The sequence below is a fragment of the Camelus bactrianus genome, chromosome 3 (assembly GCF_048773025.1).
Source record: "Camelus bactrianus isolate YW-2024 breed Bactrian camel chromosome 3, ASM4877302v1, whole genome shotgun sequence".
Classification (NCBI taxonomy): Eukaryota; Metazoa; Chordata; class Mammalia; order Artiodactyla; family Camelidae; genus Camelus; species Camelus bactrianus.
In genome coordinates, this window is record NC_133541.1 from 66,134,232 (window position 1) to 66,152,391 (window position 18,160).

At 35.8% G+C, this 18,160-nt stretch overlaps 1 protein-coding gene and 1 long non-coding RNA gene across 17 annotated transcripts in view; one reads left to right on the forward strand and one right to left on the reverse strand.

Moving 5' to 3' along the window:
- MCTP1 (multiple C2 and transmembrane domain containing 1) overlaps positions 1–18,160 on the reverse strand; it is a 483,190-nt gene that overhangs the window by 382,650 nt on the left and 82,380 nt on the right. The gene's annotated exons all lie outside the window — the stretch shown is intronic.
- Positions 96–18,160, forward strand: part of LOC123615195 (uncharacterized) — a 50,821-nt gene continuing 32,756 nt past the window's right edge. For both annotated transcript variants that reach the window (XR_006722760.2, XR_006722761.2), the window contains exon 1: positions 96–227. This is a non-coding gene — a long non-coding RNA (uncharacterized LOC123615195). The remainder of the gene's footprint in view (positions 228–18,160) is intronic.

Sequence of the window (18,160 nt, forward strand, 5' to 3'; positions counted from 1 at the left end):
GGCCGCTAGGAGCTGAGGGCAACCCCTGGCTGTCAGCCAGCAAGACAAAAGGGACCTCAGTTCTATAGCCACAAGGAACTGAATTCTGCCAGTAACCTTACTAGACCTGGAAGAGTACTCAAAGCTTCAGAGAACACAGAAGTGTGACCAACATCTTGACACAGTTGGTGAGATTCTGAGCAGAGGACCCTGAGAAAAGGAAGCCTGACTCCAGATCCATGGGAACTGTGAGTAACACATTTTTGTTGCTTTTAAGTTGCTAAATTGATGATAATTTATTACACGGCATGAAAAAAATGAATGACCACCTTGGCTGTCCCTGATACATTGCAGGGCCAGCAAATACACCTCATAACTGATGATCTGAACTGCAAAATGAATTAAAATCAAATCAAATCTGAATCAAATGCCCAAACCACTTTGGAAACCTCTTTCATGAGTTTTAATTATACTATATATACATTACACACTAGTGAGGGTAAGCTTTAACTTAAGCAGTAATCCCATTCTCCATCTACATTAACTCAAACCAGTCTTGTTCACAACTACTACTTCCCTAGCATGTGATGTTCTACGGTAATATTTTTTAAAACTCTCATCTGCTTTCTTCACAGCCACCCTGATAATGGTTCTAAAGATAAAGAACAAAGATAAGTAGACTAAATGATTCATTACAGAACACATTCTTAATGAGATGCCAATATGAGCAATCTGTGTTTAGACTAAAATCTGTACATTCATTATGTCTTTGCTGCTTCCTCTAATTAACTGTAAATATTTGAACAAAAATACAGCAGTTTTTATATCAATGTCACTCGTCAATTAAAGCCAGAGACCAGTTTTACAACTAAGTATTTCAGCACACTGATTGGCAATAAAATGTAATTTCCCCCATATCTAATGTACAGGTGAAACTGTATTAATTCATGTTTTCTCATGCCTTCACGGCTGGTCTTTTGAGTAAACAGAGGAGCCAAGCTCCCTGGGAAGTGTGATTTGAGGAGTGACTAAAAACTTAACCCCAAAACTCTCACATCACCTTAATAAGGTATCCAATATTGCTGTCATTAAGATTTACTCTGTGCCCCAAATACTGTTTTCAAAGGATATATGTGAAAATTTCGAATAAGAATATAAATATATATATGTATATATATCTATATGAGTTTCACTTTGGAGGGCCAATATTATCTTAAGAAAGCCAATGGAAATCCAAATACATCCAAAAGTAGGTCTTAGGTATTAGATGTATTAACGAATTGGCTAGCTTTTATTTTTTAATAGAGGAAGATGCTGCCATAAAAGGCCCTGGAGAGCTAAGAGACAGGATAAAGGCACTGGACCCTAGGATGCCCTACAGATAAGCTAGTATTTCATGAACTTACCTGAGAGTTAATTTTCTAGTTTATATTATTCTAGCAAAGGAATTCAACTGCCCATACAGAAAACTGGAGAATAGAAAACTTTAGCAACTTGCCCGTGGTGGTCAGCGGTACAGATGGGGCTAGAGGAGGCAAGAAATTTGCATTTAATTTACCTTTCAAATCAAGGAGTAACAGCTAAACATATCACTGAAAATACTAGGGGAAAAGTTTAAGATTTCTAGTGATAAACAAGTAGACAATGCACAAAGTCACATGCAATCATGACCTATTCTAGCTTCTAATTTTTGGAATCAGAAATACGACTATGTAGATCAGGGACCAGGCAGCTGCAGCTTCTGTGAATAAAATTTTATTGAAACACAGCCACACCCTTTCCTTTATGTGTTGTTTATGACTGCTTTCCTGCTACATTGACAATGCTGAGCAGTCATGACAGAAACTGCATGGCCTGCAAAGCCTAAAACACTTACTATCTGATTTTTTACAGAAAATACTTGCCAAACCCTGTTTGTAGCTCAAATATCAGTATTTACTCTAAGCTTATATTATTATATCCACAGCACCTAGAGGAAATTATACATCACCCTATTTAAAATAAAGTCCTTGGCTAAGTAAATAAATGGAATTGACAGTAAGTGTATACAATCAAAGTATTATGTATTGAGCCTGCATGCTAATTAACAGACCCATACAATATGAATTGTGACAATACCTTGCTCTTTTTTGTAAGCGTTCGTCAAATGGCAAACAAGTTTCATTGGTATTTTGATCACTACATATCATTCATTTATTGTAAATCTCATCTTGAGATTTTAGCCACAAAACATTTTTTGGTGAATTTCACTTTTCCATAGACCTTTGCATAATGCAATGCTATATATAAAAACTTTACAACCCTCTGTGTACAAATTAATTCTAGAACCTGGCAGAGATGGAAACAGTGAAAACAGAAATAAAAAAGCCATGACAGCTTTAAAAATTATAGGATATATTTTTGCAAAGATATTAAATCTAGTATGCTTTAAGGATATTATTGTAAGAGATCCAGGGGGAAAAAAACAGCCAACTTAAAGCAAGCCATTTCTAAAAGACATATAATTTAAATGGCATATGTAATTTTAGATAAATGGTTAAACTTCAAAAGCAAATGGTTAAAACTCAGAAATATCTTATTTCTTCTGTTATGGTACAGAATTTTTGAGTTTTTAATTAGTATTTATCCATATTTTTGAGATGATTATTTTTTGAAAACATATTTTATGTAAGCAACCATCCTAGTCTGTACCAAAGTAGAAGTAAAATGACATCGCGTCTAGAGAAGAATTCAAGTCAGGGCACCTGATCTCTATGAAAGGTTGTCAACTTTAAAAAATGATGTGTCTGTTCATCTAGTATAAAAAATCCAAACTATAATATCATGTCTTCAAATGTATCTTCAGAGAGCTCAACCATTGACTTCAAATCTCAATTATCCAAAATTCAGAAAACATATCTGACATTTGCAATATTTGAGAGGTTCAAGGGGCTATGTGAATAGTTTCTCTAGCTTCTTTGAGCTCTTTTCATTCATTCATTCATTCATTCAATCACTCATTCCTATGTCCAAATATCACACACTATGTGACGGATCCATTAACTGTTCTATCACCATGTATGTTAGCTCATCAGAAACAAGAGTGCCATATTTTATTTCCAACAAGTACTTGCTAAGGGCACATAATATATACTTTATGTACTGTGCTAAGTTCCAAGGATAAAGAGATAAAAAACAGAACAATGGTCTAAAATATGGGTATGCACCAGGTATACCTGGGGATTTCAAAATATACAGAGGCTTAGGGTCCATCCTGATCTAGTGGATCAGGATTTCTGATGACAGGACCCAAAATTTTGAATTTTTACAAGTTCCACGCCTAATTCTTAGACACATTGAAATTTAAGAGGCATTCCTCTGGAAGATGCATAATATATCACATAGATAAGGAAAGTACCACAGATAAAACAAAAATACAAAAAAAAAAAAAAAAGGCATCAAGTTCTACCTAATGAGATCAGAAAGAGCTCCCTGAAGAGAAAGCCTTAAAGCTGAGTCTTAGCAAATGAGAAATTCACCAAGCAGATGTAGGCAAAGGCAACGCACATGCAAAAGAGGTAATCCATGTGGAAATAAACAAAGGCATGAGAACAGCGTGGTATGTTTGGGGAACTGCAAATAGCCAGGTAAGGACGGAGGGCTTGCATAGGGAAAGCCCAGGAGATGAAGTTGGAAAGATAAGCAGAAGACGCCAGACCATGAAGGACCTTGTATGTATTATGAAAATTTTTGATTCTATCTCATAGGCCATAAGGAGTTACTGAAGTTTTGTAATCAAGGAAGTGATACTATTAGACAAGTTGTAAATAGTAAGGGAGGATTAGATGGAAGCAGGGAGATACACCATCCTGGGTGAGAAATGATGAGGACCTCAACTAAAATAGTGTTGTCGGGGGGAAAAGGAAGGACAAATAGAATAGACTTTTAGGGAGTAGTAATGGTCTGTCCAGGTGATCAAATGAATTGTGAAGAGAGAAGGAAGAAAATTAATAGTTTCTAATTTGAGAGACTGACTAGATTATGCACATACTGGAAACAGTAATAATAGTTTAAGATTTAGAGAACATGTGTCATGTTCTAGGACTGTTCTGAGAGCTCTGTCCATTCAATCCTCATTCGCCACCAAGAGACAGATATTATGCCAATTTTAAAGACCAGGAAACTGAGGCACAGATAGGTGGTTTAACTAGCCCATAGGTGGTTTAACTAGCCCAAGGTCACCAACTGGAAAGTGACAAAGTTGGGGTTTGAACCTAGGCAGTCTGCTCTCACAGCCTATATTCTTGATTGCCGTACTCCTGAATATAGACAATATGGAGAAGTATAGAGGAATTCAGGAACTAGAGTTGGGTTTGTAGGAGACATTGTGGTCCCTTTGGGAAATTGTTGAGATGCCATGCAGGCAGCTGAGGCTGTGGATCTGGAGGTCAGCAGAACAGTCATCTCAGACATTTAGACCTGGGAGTCATTTAGCATGTAGACAGTCTGACACTACTGATGTAAAGGAGATGCCTAGGAAAACCAGGTGAAGTGAGAAGAGAAGCAGCCTAAGAATAGCATTAATAACACTGCAGAGGGAAGCAGACATATAATGTTTATAATATAATGTTATATTTAGATATCTATAGGTTTAGATCTACTTATCTCTCTATATATATACTTCATTATAAACAGAATCTCGTTTCTTTGAGAGAAAAGGCTACTTTTTCAATTATTAGAAAATACTAAAAATTATATTTTGAAAAAGAAATGAAACAATTACTTGTCAGGGTTTTCACACAGTTTTCTGTTGGCCTAAAATTATAGGAGAGGAAAGTCATGGTGGTGGGGAGATGGGGGGGAGGGGTGGTGGAAACACTGTTAAATGAAAACAAAGCAATAGGACTTCCTCGTTCAGATTATTTACGGGCTGTGAGGGAAATGGTAAAGCTACCACACACGCGGCTAAATCTACAGACTATATAATGTTAGCAAGATTTCATCAAATTATTTTTTAAAGGATTATTCCCCAAAGACCCATGATATTGTTCTGAGACATTTCAGCCAAAATATTAATGGATTGCCATGATCTAATGTGAAACTGTGAAAGCGGCACACACGTCATTTTGGTGGCAAGGAAAACTCTGGGTTACAAAAATTCTGGGTTACTTTCATCTCTCCCAGCTTCAATAATAACCTACTTTGTTCTGTAACAATGAGATTCCATGTCACAATCACCACTGATCTGCCAAGTATGAATACTACTTAACTTCGTGCTTTTCCCTGAGGATTTACATATAAACCTGACAGCATCATTTAGTACCATTTTCTGGCTCTACTTAGTAAAGGCACAATATTGGCAGAAATGAGGATTAAATACTAAGTCATACCTTAAAAGATGGCCTAAACTGGAAAGCAATACTAGAAATAGTATTCTTAATCTTTGAATAAGTCCATGTGATCCAGACCTCCAGAATTTTAATTTTATTGACTATTAAAATATAATGTTTAAGAATTTTTTTAACTTATAAACTCAAAATTTGTTTTCTTTGTATATGAATCTATCCAAAGTATATTCTTCTAATTACTATTTTAGCCAAAATATCCTTAATTTCATATTTATTTTTAAAGAGTGAAAGATAGAGTACAGTGGAGTAGAAAGAAAGTATCAGAAAAGCCCAAGTCTATGCCAGAGCCTGGCACTGTTCCTACTACCCAGTTGAGGATCAGTAACTATTGAATGACCATGGCTTCAGTTGCCAAGATGTTAGATAAACTGACTTTTCAGGTTAGATAGACAATGTTTGTAAAGTGTGCTGCAGTCCCAGTATGTATGTCCTGTACTGATGTTTCCTGGTTGGCACTAACTTAATGTTAAAAATTCATCCTTTCTCATGAAAGTTTTCTAAATGTTCTCTTGGTTCATTCTTGCTGAGAAAATCCCTTCACTGTTTCAAATGAAAGGGAAAAAATAAAACATTGGCCTACAAGACATTATCTTATATAGCGAGCAGTGTACTGCAATACTGTATATTCAGTAGAGTATAAACCGCATATATATCTTAACATTTTTTTTTGATTCACTCCTGCTGTTGAGAGATGTTTCATCTCATATAAGTTCTACTTTTGTTCTTCAAGCAGTTAAATGAAGTATTGCCCTCTTAGTGATGGAACAGAATTTGGTCTTTTTTCTCTCAATTTGCTTCCATTATAGGAATTTCTCTGTAGGAGAAGGAGATAATGTAAGAAAATGTGTATGGTTGAGGTTTGTAGCAACTAACTAGCTGTGTAGACTTGGGGCATATTCATAAGTTTTCTGGGCTTCAGTTCTCTGTAAAAAAAAAAGGGGGGGGGTGGATATTTAATTAAATGGCAGTAGAGAGTCACTGATTCTCCTTCTTTAAATCTGTCACATTAATTTTCTCATGTTTTTATTTTGGAAAGGCATTTTTCTTATAGCTTTTCTAGTTTATGTTAAGGGCTTTTAAATCAAAATACCAATGTCAATCAACTATGTTTTCTCAAACTGGAAACTGTTTGAAATTCTTTGTAACTATGATTTATTACTTCTGCATCTGAGTTCACATATTCTGACTTCATAAGCAGGCAGAAAAGCAATCAACACTGGAATACGGTGATGGTATTCCTGAGTGCTGCATAATTTTCTTTGAAAATACAGTGAGTATTTTCCCTTTATCTCCATCAAAAGAGTATGAAATTCAAGTGATAGAATTATTTTTCTCCTTAAGAAAATTATCCCCTTGTGTAAAACATTTAATTCATTTTCTCTTTTTCTTCTTTTTAACCACTTTCCATTCTTATTCATTTCCTGGACAGGTCTACAAGCAGCCCCTTAAGCAAATTCTCACTTTAGATCATCTGCAACAGTAAATGTCTTGGGATTTTTAAACTCTGCAATTCATCACAGAGGGAGAAATTAAAGAAAACATTTGCTCAGAAACAAATCTCTTCTAAAATAAAATGTTTCATACACCAATCAATTATCTAAACATAATCACGCCACCTACTCTTTAATTTGCTTACTCATAATTCCTAGGGTTATCAGATAAAATATAGGATGTCTTGTTAAATTTGGATTTCAGATAAACAGTGAATAAGTTTTAGTATAATTAGGCATACAATATTTACAACATATACTGAAATTATTCTTACACTAAATGATTAATATATTAAAGATTATTTGTTATTATCTGAAATTCAAGTTTAACTGGATAGCCTGTCTTTTTATTTGTTCAATCTGGCCACCTTTCTTAATTCTAATTTGTAAAAAGAATTAGGGTGATCAGGCGGCCGAACATAAATTTCAAGTGGCCTTCAATTTCTAATGTGAACATTACTAGTTGGCAGGTGGCTTTTATCTAAATGGTCTTTCAGGGACCTAAGCTCCTCTCAAATTGTGGCTCTGTGATTCCAAAGCCTTAGAGGGAGCCCCCTGCATCCACTGACAGAAGGAGGGAGAAGGATGGATAAGGAACACCCACTAACTGCCTTGACCCAGTAGTGACAGTTTCCACTCACAAACTAGTGGTGAGAAGTAGTCATATGACATCTTTTTCAGGACTTACGATAACTATAGTAACACCCCGTTTTCTCCTGGGCAAAGTTTCTGTCACCCCACTGTGACCATGTCCCTTGCTGGCTTCAGTCCCCATGGGTACAGATATTAAATCTGTGGCCACTATTGGGAAGCTGCATCTCCTGAATTAAGCCTTTATGGAAGAATTCTGACATACCTGAAATAACACAAGGCTACTTCTGCTTTTCATACACTAACAAAGAGCTCCAGTCCTATATGGAAGTGAAACTTGCTCAGACTGCTTGAGACCTGGCTTTCCACACTTTTCTCCCCAAGGAGAAAATGGAATCAGTGTGTTTATTTTTCTCTCTGCCACTCAAAGGAATTTCTCTCCCATTTTCCTTCTTTCCTAAGAGCTTTAAATACTCCACACAGATGAGCCTGCCCTATCAGCATTTAGCTCTTCACGTCAAAACATTCCTCTTTAATAGGAATGTAATCAAAATGCAGGTAAGTGCATTTTTCACGAAAATCCTTAAGATACAAATTCTTGAAACATTCCACTGTCCCTTAGCAAGATTCTCACTCTTTTGTAAAAAGCAGCTCATAATTCATGGTATTTCTAAGACTTCTTCCTGTTTGGGGAGCTGCACTGAGGACCCTACTCAACTGACAGAGTGCTACAAAGCCCCCCCTGATCTTCTTCCCAGGCATAGATGAATTACCACACTCTTTGTCATCAAACATGTACTGCCTGTATGATACCTGCTCCTATATGAGGCACTGCACAGAGTTACCAAGATGTAAAATTCACCTTTTGTTAGCGGTACTTCCTTTGTACTACATGCACAACACTTATTTGCTGAATGAATAAGGAAAATTGTGGGATCTCTTGTGCCGTTGCGTGCCACTTCCATGCTTTCAGGCCAATGACTCTACTGCTAAGGAGTAGAGGCAGCACCACCATGGGGCAGATCTCCAAGATCTCATGTGTACAAAGGGCTCTGAGAGACCATGACAAACACTCTCAGAGCCTAACAATAAAAAAATATATATATTCATCGAACATGTTCCCACTTCATTCACATAGTCATCTGCACAAATTACATTCCATATAGTAAAAAATATTTCAACCATTTTTTTAAAGAAAGAAAATTGACGTTAAATTATTTCATTTATATAATCTGTTTAACTGAACACTGTAACTTATTTACTTGAAATTGCTTACAACAAATAAAAGTTATTATGTACTATGGAAAACAAAGACATTATTTTTTTTTAAAGTAGTTACTAAATCACATACCCCTAAAATACACAATTTTGACTGACATATTAGGACCACAAGTGATTTCAATCAGTGAGAACTCAACTATTCCCTGGACAGCAAGAGAATACCTGGGGAGAGGTGTTACCTGATGCCTGTATTCAAAATGCAAGAATTACATTACAATGGATATGGCTATCAGAAGCAATAGGTTAATATTTAATCACTAAGATTAAAATACTGTAGCCAGAGGAAAATGTTTATGAGAAAATAGAACAAAGACAGGAAATTTGCTTCCTAGGACTAAAAAGAGTAACTGCAGAAGACTTGCCTCAAGTATTACCATCTATAGTCTCAGTGTTCACTGGATAAAGCTTAAATTGCTTATCTAGGTACTCAACACAGACTACACTCTGATTTCAGCAATTATGTTCCGTCTCAGCTTCACTTTCTCCTCTTTTGCCTCCTGGCCACATAATTGACCGATAGAGCAGTTTACCAGACCATAAACTCACATAGGCAGGCAGAGCGCCCAATCAGCATTTTAGTGCTTAGTCTTAAATATTAACACATAAACAAAGGTCAATATACACCTTAGGGAAAGCCACTAACATGAAGAGAATCAAATAATCAAACCATGAGAGGAATTTAGAGTAGATAGAGATCTTGCAGAGAACAGAATTATTAAAACACAAAACACCCATTTAATTAATTTCCTCAGAGAAAGATAAGAAACAAAAACAGGATACTATTTAAAAGGAATAATCAGAGAATACAAAGGAGCAACTGGAAACAAAAAATAAATAAATAAAACAACCCAAGTTAAAAATATATTAGTAAAGATTTGGAGGATAAAGCCATGGAAATTTTAAGGAGGACAAAGTAGATGACTACAGGAAAAATAAATTAAGAAAATTAAAGGCTCAATCAAGAAGACCCAATATCTGACTAATTGGCTTAAGAAGGGCAGTGTTTCTTTCACGGCTATAACCTCCAGTACAGAATCACAATGCCTGCCAAAGAGAGGGTAGGTACTTAATAACTGTTTGTTGAATGAGTAAATGAATGTTCCGAAAGAACAGAGAGCTAGTGATGGAAACTAAAGAAGAAAATAGAGTATTTCCCAAAATGAAGAACATGCATCATATGAAAGTGTCCAGCACGACTATTAAAAAAGTTCACATCAACAACGCTCATTATCATGAACTTTCAGATCAAGGATACAGTAAAGATCCTAAACCCAAGAGCAAAATCAGGTCAATTACAAAGAATTAGAGATCAAAATGGTTTGAATTCCTTCAAGAAATATTAGAAGCCAGAAGTCAAAAGTATAATGCCTTCAAATTTTAAGAGAAAATTATTTCTTAGCCCAGAATTAACAATCAAATAGTAAGGTAAAGACATTTTTGTATGGAAAAAGTAACATAAAATTTCTGTCTCAAACATGTTTTTCTCAGAAAACTACTGCAGGATCTGTTCCACCATAGAAAAGAGTAAACCAAGAAAAAGATTCACACAGATTCTATGAAATGAGATCCAATACAGAAGAGATGCAACAGGAATTCCAGGATGACAGCAAAAGAAATCCCTGGATGACAAAAGCTCAGCTCAGCAAACCTAAAGAGCAATTAGACTAGATTGAAGCCAGAGAAGGGAGAGTTCCAGCAGGAATGTCTCCAAGGGAAAAAAAAAAAAAACTGGGAGCAATAGATCTGACACGTTTGACCATGTGGAAAATTATAGAGTTACTGGAGAATGTAGAAGGGACTAGCACAGAGTCAAAGAAAACTAAAACTCTTTTTTTAAAAATTTCAGGAAAACAAGTTACACATGAAAGGAAATTAATCATGGCTCAGCAGTGAAATCTATTTACAGAGTTATGAAACTAAAAAAATTGATGATGCCTTTAATAAAAATTTATTTCATTATCTATTACTGGGAGAATATGTAGAAAGTATAAAAGAACTAAAATCTTCATTTTCAGACTAGAGAAAGGAGGGAAGCTGTGGAGTATGCTGGGAAAAATAGAGCTGTAACTTTTTATTCTAAGCTGTCTATCTCTGTCAGGCCTTTTAAATCCATGTAAATAGATTACTTTGATCGTAATGTTTAAAGCTAATAAGTACTTTTTAAGTGCTATAATGTAGTTAACAGATTGGCGGCTCATTGTTTTAAAATCATATTTAATCAATGATTTGGGATTAATTGGATTTAAAAATTAGAAGTTTCATTATATGTAGTCAGAAATGGCTTAGCAGAACAATTTCAAAATAATTGTTGCCATATAAAGCCATCAGATAAAGTATCAGTGTGGTAAGCAACAACAGCACAAACCATCTGGCATAGCATCATGGTGAACAATGTTCACCTGGAGCCATGCTGCCAGCCTTTGAACTTGGCACCACCATTTACTAGCAATGTGGCGTTAGGTAAGTGACTTCACCTCTCTTACTCAATTCGTATGTAAAATGGGGACAGTTCTGGTTCCAGCTTCATGTGGATTCTGTGAGTTATTTCATGGAAAATACTGAGAATAGAACTAGCCTAAAGTAACCACTCAATAAATTGTCAGTTACCATTTTTTACTTACTCTAAAATGTAAAAAAGCTTCTACGAACAAACAAGATATTTACTAAGTTCATGCACATATTTTATTTGGTTATTAAAAAGCCATCTGTATTCTTCTACTCCCATAGTGTTAGCCATGTCCTGCATTCTCCTTTATTTTTTCCTATGTTGTCTCCCCGTCTCCCTTATTTCAATACTTATTATCTTACTGGAACAACTGTTAAGTTTTGGTAAATGAGGAGAAAATGACGTAAGATCCATGCTTAAGGAAATAACTTTCACACCACTGAAGAAAATAATACAACATTTATAATAGACAACTAATACAAGACTAATAACACTTGCTCTTCAGACACCAGGGGGAAAAATAGACTTAAACTCATGTTGCACTTTTAAAGCAATTTTTAAAATTAAAATTATAAGTGAAAATTATCCTTTGAGACTGCAATTCATTCATCAACGTTGAATACAAAGACTTGGTACCTCTCTAGCTCTCAACACTTTCCTGAACTGACACGATTCATTACCGTCAGGTGAGTTTTAAACTAAGAGGGATGGCTTTGAACACTCACTGCTCTTCAGCAGAGGAAACATGCAAGAAATGGCACAAGAAACTTCAAACCACCCTCCTGTTCTTAGACTCAGTTTTTCATTCAGTTTGGCAATTTAGTGCCTGTATAACAAATATCGGTACCTTTCAGTTGTATTCTTTCGTGAAGCTGTATTTTCATTTGGGGGAAAAAAAAGTAATACTTCAAATTCAGGGCACATGGAAGAAACTAGAAAAATCTCCAAAGCAAAAATTCTTCTCCTACAAAACAAACAAACAAACAAAAAAAAACAAAACAAAAAAAACCCAGACAAACCAACCAACCCACCCTGACTCTGGTGTCATAGAAACAACTACTTTCAAATTAAATTCTAAAGCATTCTAACAGATGACTTTTGGTAAAGACTATTTGAAATAGCTTCTGGCTAAGTCCAGATTTTCAGTACAGTTGCATTTTAAGTGTAAGGGGAAATGCCTTCACACAGCCACATTTCCTCTACGTAAACAAGGTGTCCTCAGGACAGCCCTCAGAGGCCCCACCTACTCCCACCTGACCAAATGTTACTGGTCTTCACCAGCAGCAACCCTGTCCACCACAAAATACCTCCCACAAATTTAGTTCAGCCCAAGAGAAGTAACACTTAAAAATTCTTCTCAAAAATAAAACAAAATCGAAACAGGAAAAACTGACATTTTTATATTGCCCTTTTGTCTTCCAGGATATCAGGATACAATGGACAAAACACAGGCTAAGAGTCAAGAAGCCTAGTTCTAACACCAAAATCTGATTTAATTTCTCTGGGTCTACATTTCTTCTCTGTAAAGTAGTGGTGATTCTTATTGGCACATGTCACCGCATCCTTGAGAAATCAAATGAGCTAATTGATGTGAAAGGACTCAGAAACCATCTTTTTTATTCCAATTGATATAATTTATATTTTTAACAAATATTTGTTGAGCATGGCCAGCACTGTTCTACATCTGGGGCACTTAACAATGAGCAATGAAAGTCCTTATCTCCACTGAGCTTTCATTAAAAAAAAAAGATATACATACACATGTAATATTTGTACATAATACATATATACTGCCTATATTATCAGGGTTCTCCAGAGAAATAGAACCAATAAGATGTGTATGTATGTGTGTGTGCAGTGTGTGTGTACAGATAGAGAGAGAGATTTTCATCTTAAGGAACTAGCTCATGTGATTGTGGAGTCTTGGCAAGCCCAAAATCTGATGAGGTAGGCTAGCAGACTAAAGACCCAGAGAAGAGTTACAGTTTGAATCCAAAAGCAGTCTGCTATCAGAATTCCCTTTGGCTTGGGGGAGGTTAGTCTTTAAGGCCTTCAACTGATTGGATGAGCCCCACTACATTATAGAAGGTAATCTATTTTACTCAAAGTCCACTGATTTAAATGACAGTCTCATCCAAAAAGGCATCCTCATAGAAGCATCCAGATGACTATTTGACCAGGTATCTGGGCATGTGACCTAACCAAGCTGGCACATAAAATTAATCATCACATTATGTAAATATATGCAGTCCTTGTTTAGTATGGTACTGTGAGACCATAAAAAGATCTGTGCAAGCTGTAACCATACAAATAATAGTCAAAGGGGAAAATTACAATTGTTCATGACTTTTAAAGAATTTTTATCAAAACATTAAAAAAAACTCTCCTATGGAAAATGGAACCCTCCTACACTGTTGGTGGGAATATAATTTGGTGCAGCCACCATAGAAAACTATGTGGGTTCCTTAAGAAACTAAAAACAGACTTACCATATGATCCAGCAATTCCACTCCTGGTCACGTATTCAGAGAAAATTCTAACTTGAAAAGATACATGCACCCCAATGTTCATAGCAGAACTATTTACAATAGCCAAGACATGGAAGAAATCTAAATGCCCATTGACAGATAAATGGATAAAGAAAATACACACACACACACCATGGAATATTAGCCATAAAAAAGAATGAAATCATGCCATTTGCAGCAACATGGATGGACTTAGAAATTATCATACCAAGTGAGGTAAGTCAGACAAAGACAAATATATGATATCAGTTATGTATGAAATCTAAAAAATGATACAAATGAATTATATACAAAACAGAAACAGACTCACAGACATGGAAAACAAACTTACGGTTACCGGGGGAAAGTGGTGATGGGGGAGGTGGAGAGGTAAAATGGGAGTTTGGGATTTGCAGATACAACTACTATACATAAAATAAACAACAAGTTTCTACTATATAGCACAGGGAACTACATTCAATATCTTGTAATAACCTATCATGAAAAAGAATATGAAAAAGAACACATGTATATGCATAACTAAATCATTTTGTTCTATACCAGAAACTAACACAACATAGCAAATCAACTATATTTCAATTAAAAAACCCTCTCCTATCAGTTATAAATATATAGGGAAATGAAAAAATAGTAAAATATTTATATAGTATACTGTAGTTTAAAATATTAGAAACACTAAGAATTTCAAGTGCTTTATCTGTAAAAAAAAATTTATCAAGAGTGATTTGAACTACACTTCACACTTGCCTACTTTTTGTTGTATAACTTATAATACAGAGCAAGCACATTTTCTGTACCTTGGTGAACAGTCATACTTGTTTCTAAGCTTGGATCTAAGCCTCCACCATTTTATCCACTGCATTTTCAAAATCATGAAATGCCTCCCAGAGTTGCTTTCATCACTTCTCACAGGACATCTTCATAATTTTCAGCACAGCTGCTTTTCTCATTTGTGTTGGTAAGTTTGCATTCACTAAATTTCTCTGGATGCAAATCTAGGGTCATTCAAATCTAAAAAGTGTTTACTCTGGCAGGCAGCGTTAACATGTCCAGGTCAGCTCTTTCTTCTATAACTCCATTTATGTTCAATTCAAATATTGTAAAGTGATTTGTAAAGTGAGGTAAAAGGTTCACCATACTGCACACATACTACTATTTTAGCCATTAGTTCCCATATTGCTTGAGTGTTTTCAGTTGCATGCTTTATGACATTTTTCCAAAACTCTGCTAAAGAAATTGCATGATCTCTAGTTCAATACCCTGTCTGGAAGTCCACATCAGATAATAGGCTTTGGAAGTTGAAATAATTATATGGTCCATTAGCTGGATGAATAAAGTGGTGTTTGATGGTAAAAAGCAAATTTCCACATTTTATTCAAGTCCATGAGAGAATGAAGGTGATCTGGAGCATAACACAACAAGAGGAGTGCTTTAAAACTGCAATTATATGGATATATCACTAAGAATCAAGCAACACAACTCTATGCTTTGCAGTCTGTGCATGAGCTGAATAACAAATATATAGTAACCAATCACTAATAAACTTTGAAAGAAGTGATATGACTGGTCACTGACCAAGATGCACATGGGTTAATGTCATCATGACTTGTGGACTGGAGAGGTAGTCACAGAGTTTGTACTTAAATCACAGGTAATTTACTGTAGAAACTGAAATTTGAACCATGTTGCTGAGGGTCTGGTGTTATTTCACTAACTTGTGGTAACTAAACTTATGCATACAAGTATAATATTCTGCAAGGAAAAATACACACATAACTTCTCCTTAGACCTAACAAATAGTACTCCATTTTTCTTTCTTCTCTTTCACACCAATCTCACTGAAAAGGTGATCAATATTTGCGTCTCCACTTCCTCACTACCCTGTCCATCCTCAGACACTTCAACTGGGCTTTAGGCCCTATTACTGTTCCAAGACATCCCTGGTTAAAAATCTCAGTGCTTAATTGGTCCATGTTGCCTGACCATTTAGGAGCATTTTGACAAAACTGATAACTTCCCCTTTCTTGAAACACTACCAAAATTTGGTTTCTGAGCACTATGCCTTTTTCTTTTCCCACTGCCACACTGACTGTCCTTCTGTAATCTCTTTTGCTGATTTCTCCTCTCTTCTTCACAAGGTACAATTTGTAACCAACTCTAGTTCTCTAGTCACTCCCTATATGATCTCATCCAGTTTGGGCTTTTAAATAACATCTGTACATTGATAAGACCCAAATTTGTACCTCTAGCCCTCATCTCTTCCCTAAGCTCTAAATAGGTGGTAATAGGCATTTCGACTTATCATGTCTTAAAGAAAATGTTATATCCTCCATTCCTGTCTGTTGCTTCCACCTCTCTGCATGTGGTACTAGCATACCCTCAGCTGCCCTAGCCAAAAACTTAGGAATGATCTTTAATTCCTATCTTTTTATCCTAGCTCCCACCCAATCCAGTAACAAGTCTGCTCAGTTCTGTCCTCAGGATATAGCCTGGAGCTGACATCTTCTCCTATATCTGTTGCTAAGGCCCTGACCCAAACCATAACTCTCTCTCACCTACACTGCTGCAAAGCCTCTCATCTGGTTACCTTGCTTCCACTATAGCTGTCCCATCATCAAATTTTACTGCAGCTGCCAAAATGATCTAAGAATGAAGATAAAATTATATCACACTTCTGCTTAAAACCTTCTGGTGGCTCTCCATCATACAAAGTATAAAACCCAAACTCCCTCCCATGGCCTCTAAGACCTTATATGATCCCTCCTCTGCAAACCTCTCCAAGCTCATCGTCCAATTGCTCTCTGTCTCACTCTACTCTAGCTGCATTAGCTCAGATTCTTTTAACACCCCAAGCTCATTCCTGCCTCTAGGACTTTGCATTTGCTATTCCTTTTACATATTTACTTCCCCCTGACCTTATCAATGCTTTATTCACTTCACTCAGGTTCCTTTGCTCAAAAGTTAGTTCATAAAGAGGACATCCACAATTATATAAACTGGTACTTACTATTCACATTCAGTATCCCCACTCCCTCTTTACTTTATAGCAATTATCACACATCTTGACATTGTATTATGTATATATATATATATATATATATATATATATATATATATATATACACACATACACACACACACACACACACACACACGCAGTCCTCACTTTGTACAGTTCCAATATAAGTGGGATTCAGTTACCGTGGTTTAGTTAAAAACACCAGTCCAACAACACAACACAACACAGTTCAAACTTCAGTTACTATGATAGGTTAACCATTAGTTGCATAAAAGCACAAATTTTGCTGCCAGCCTTTCAGTTCACAAACCTCTACATAAAAAATAGATGTGCATCGTGATCAGTGACTAATCACATCGCTTCTTTTTATGTCTGTTAGTGATTGGTCACTGTGTATCTGCTGTTCAGTCCATTCACAGATAGCAAAGAATGTACTTTTGATGCTTCCCTGTCTCCCATTGCTTAAACTCATGTGACATTTTACAAAAATGAGTAACAGAGAGAACTGGCCAACAAAGATGAAAAGGTATTAAAGAAACAAAAAATAATAACGTTGGAAGTGAAATAGGAATCAAATATAAACAAAGTTATAGAAGAAATATATGACCATGGGAATGTTGATACCGCCACCATTCGAGAAACTCTAGACAGGCAGCTAGAAGAGCTCAGTGAAGCACAGCTATTGACATAAATGTGAAAAGTGGTTGTGATGGAAAGGGTGAAGATGTCCCAGAAGTCACACTTGCCATAAACTTCCCCTTGAAGTCATTCTCAGAGATATTTTATGACATTGAAGGCACAAAGGATGAAACACTGGAAGCTGATCCCAACTTAGAAAAGAGTATTACAATCTGTGAAGATGAAAGCTGCTCCCTCTGTCTCAAGGGTTACACAATGAGAAGAGGGACACAAGCACTGTGCAAAATATTCTTGACACATTTTTTCAGAAAATAAAACACTTTGATTCTGAATGTTTCCAGTGCTTGCAAGATTGCAGGGGTACAAGATCGACTCACAGAAATCCATCACATTTCTAACAATGAGTCTGCAGAAACTGAAATTAAAACCGTAATACTATCTGGAATCACTTCAAAACAAATTAAATACTTAAGTGTAAAAATAGTAAAACATATATGGGATCTTATGTCAAAAACTGCAAAATGCTGATGAAATAAAACAAAGACAAATAAATGGAAAGACACCTTGCTCATGAGTTGGAAAACTAAACATACTAAAGATGTTAATTGTCTCCAATAGGATATATAGGTTTAATGGAATTCCTATCAAAATCCCATCTTCGTTGACATAGACAAGTTTACCTTAAAATTTATATGGAAAAGCACAGGCCCTAGAATAGCTTAAAAAAAAACTTTATAAAGAAGAATAAAATGGAGAGAAAAATCGCTCTACTTCAGAATTAGGTTTACTATATTGCTACA